This window comes from Triticum dicoccoides, chromosome 4A (genome assembly GCF_002162155.2).
Source record: "Triticum dicoccoides isolate Atlit2015 ecotype Zavitan chromosome 4A, WEW_v2.0, whole genome shotgun sequence".
NCBI classification, from domain to species: domain Eukaryota; kingdom Viridiplantae; phylum Streptophyta; class Magnoliopsida; order Poales; family Poaceae; genus Triticum; species Triticum dicoccoides.
In genome coordinates this window covers 474,618,787-474,621,728 of record NC_041386.1, presented here as the reverse complement: position 1 = coordinate 474,621,728, position 2,942 = coordinate 474,618,787, and the positions used below count along the sequence as shown (strand labels likewise).

Here is a 2,942-nt window from a genome sequence, read left to right as displayed (position 1 = left end):
GCCAGACGCCAGGGACCCCGGCGTCTGCTTCGTAACCCAGACGCCAGGGACCTTGGCGTCACCAGAAAAGGTCAGAAACGAAATTTTTTTCGGAACGAGGTCAAATCGGGATTTAGTTTGCCTTAAGGGTCAGAACAGTAATTTTGTCCGCACAGGACCTTGTTGGCATCCATCGATCCCTCTCTATTTCTCTCACCTCACTTCCACGCGTGTGGTAGCACCAGGCCCTTGCTGTGCAACCCGTGAATCTGTCTATCGCTCCTCTGCCTCTCCTCTATGCGTAACACCGAAACCACTGCCTCATGATCTTCCACCGTCTCCACTTGCTTGAGCACTAGCTCATCCCTCATCCCCTACCTGCAGGCTCTCAAGCACACGGACATGGAGCCCAACGGACCGGATCCAGCCTGCCTGTCGCCTCCACCACCGGGAACAATGGCAACCTCCGCCGAGATCTAGGTGGGGAGGCCAAGGTTCTCAACGACACGTGCTCCTTCCCCAGGCCTCCGACGAGAGGTGGTCACGCCCTCCTCCTGCGTGGGGATCGCGCCGGCTCCTTCTCATCCCGCCGCGCATTGCTCCTTCATGGGCTCGTCTGCCACAGGCTGCTCCTGCTGTCCTCCTTTCCTCCTCTTTTACGCAGCCGAGGCAGACGACGAGCTGCAAGACCTTCACAAGCATATGGAGCAAGCATGGAGCCGTGGATGGACGAGGTCCTTGGCTCCCATTCCTCCTTGTCGTCTCATCGCCAGTGTCAATGGATCCTCTCTGGTGTAGGAGGAAAAACAAACCGGCGTTGGAAGTGTGATGTTACCACATGGCACGCCGTGTTATTCATTCAGGTGCAAGCACGTCTGCATCTTCTTCATACCTTTTGTTCGGCTCTTGGTTAGTACACTAGTATACGGAAGTACTAGTGTTTTGTTTCCACGCCTCTGACTTAGTGCAGGTCACACTTTTGAAACATTTTTGTAAATAAATATTTGATCAAACTTTGTGGTTGACTTAGAGTTATTCTTGTAAATTCAGTATTTAATCCCATCATTTAAACTAAATAAACGTATATTTTCTGGCTTTATTTTTAGCGTGTATAATTTTTTGGTTGGCCGCATGGCACTTGCCTGGAATAAAAAAGTATGTAGCACGGATGTTCAGCGCATTATCTGTATGCGCGACCCTTTATGCACTACTAGTGGTTGGGGCGCCATCTGGTGGCGCCTTTTGAGCGGGATTATACGCACTAATCAAGCAAGCGTATTAGTTAACGTCTATGTATGACATGATTCTTACTTTAGCGAGAAGACATGCAGTCCAAAAGAGCGATAGTTGCATGTTGGTTGTTAAAAATACAAGATATGGCAATAGAACTGCAGCAACAAGAGTGTTGATAAACCAGAGCAAGCATAGAAGTTTCATGCATGTGTATTTCTTTTGGTGATTCTGCAGAGCATAAAATGCCAAATTTAAAGAGTCGGAGAGCATATATATCCTTAGGCATAAAATTATCGTATTCTTGCAAGTTAGGGATATGATCGACCGGTTGATCTCATATTTCTGAGGTAAGGTTGAGGTGAATAATGTCTTCAGTCCGTGAAAGAGACGCCTCTATATAATTGTGAAGCCTAAATCCATCATTGAATTCTTCATGAGTAGGTCATTTCTGTGTTAGCATTTTTAGAAGAACAATGTCATAGCCCTTGGCCGAGATTTCACTGCCCATGTCATACTCTGCAATAATGTTTTGAAACATAAATTTCATCACACAAAATATGAAACATCCTACCAGCTTTAAATACTTGTGCGGTGCGCATGCCTTAAGAATTTAGAGTTGATTAAAAATAGAGCAATCAGAAAGGTAGAATCGTTGATTATAGATTGAAGTATTAAATCAAATGTGAAAACAAAGGGGCCCTGAGATTGCAGACGACTACTAAATGTGCGAGCATCACATCGAGTGGGTGGAGGAGATAGCCCGGATCGAGGAGAACACGAGGGAGTGCTGGGCGGAGCTGGAGACAGCCGGCAATGGCCGGAATCAGCCGGCGGCCGAGAGGTGGAGAGAGGATGAGAGAGATAGATAGAGAGAGAGAGTGAGAGCGCTCGAGAGCGACGAGAGGAAAGGTCGCGTGCGTGGGGATGAGAGGGAGGTGGGACGTGGGGCTCGATGTGCTTTTCCACTTTGAATGGCTTTAATTTTTTTACCTCGACACAGTAAAAACGAGGACGTGGCTCTCGCCAGCGTTCGCCCTTTGCGCCACTCTTATTGTGTTGTATTGGATTGCCCCTAAGCTCTAAAACTCCTCGCCAGCGTTCGCCCTTTTTTTTATTTCGCCAAAAGCCCAAAACCTGGTGAAATATTCACGATGTGAGTTTTAGAACTTCAACATTTTTGTATATGTATTCCACAAGATGAGCATTATATAAATTACTCCATTCATCCCGAATTATTTGGCTCAGAGTTGTCTACATGTGGATGTGTCCAGAAACGTTTTAATCACGTAAACTATGAGGGAAGAACTGTCTATGATGGAAAGGGAACTGGAAATAGAGTTTGAGAAGAACTGTTGTTCAACCCACTTGAAACATAAGACACAATAATGGGTTCACGGGTCGCCATGAAGAACCGCCTAAATTACGAGGGAAGAACCATCTATGATGGAAAGGGGACCGAAGATATAGATTGTGAAGAACCGGCGTCCCACATTCACGGAACTGTTGTTCAACCCAATTGAAAACATACGACCCGATAATGGGTTCAAGGGTCGCCAGGAAGGACCACCTAAATTACGAGGGAAGAACCGTCTATGTTGGAAAGGGAACCAAAAATAAAGTTTGTGAAGAACCGGCGTCCCACATTCATGGAACTGTTGTTCAACCCACTTGCAAACGTGCGACCCGATAATGGGTTCGCGGGTCGCCATGAAGAACCGCCTAATTTCGAG

General features: G+C 46.8%; 1 long non-coding RNA gene across 1 annotated transcript; it reads left to right on the top strand.

Annotated features, from left to right (window-relative positions):
* Positions 1-156: 156 nt before the first annotated feature.
* On the top strand, positions 157-1,076 carry LOC119288987. Its single transcript, XR_005141381.1, has 2 exons — positions 157-280; positions 364-1,076. It is a non-coding gene; the product is annotated as an uncharacterized LOC119288987 (long non-coding RNA).
* Positions 1,077-2,942: the final 1,866 nt, after the last annotated feature.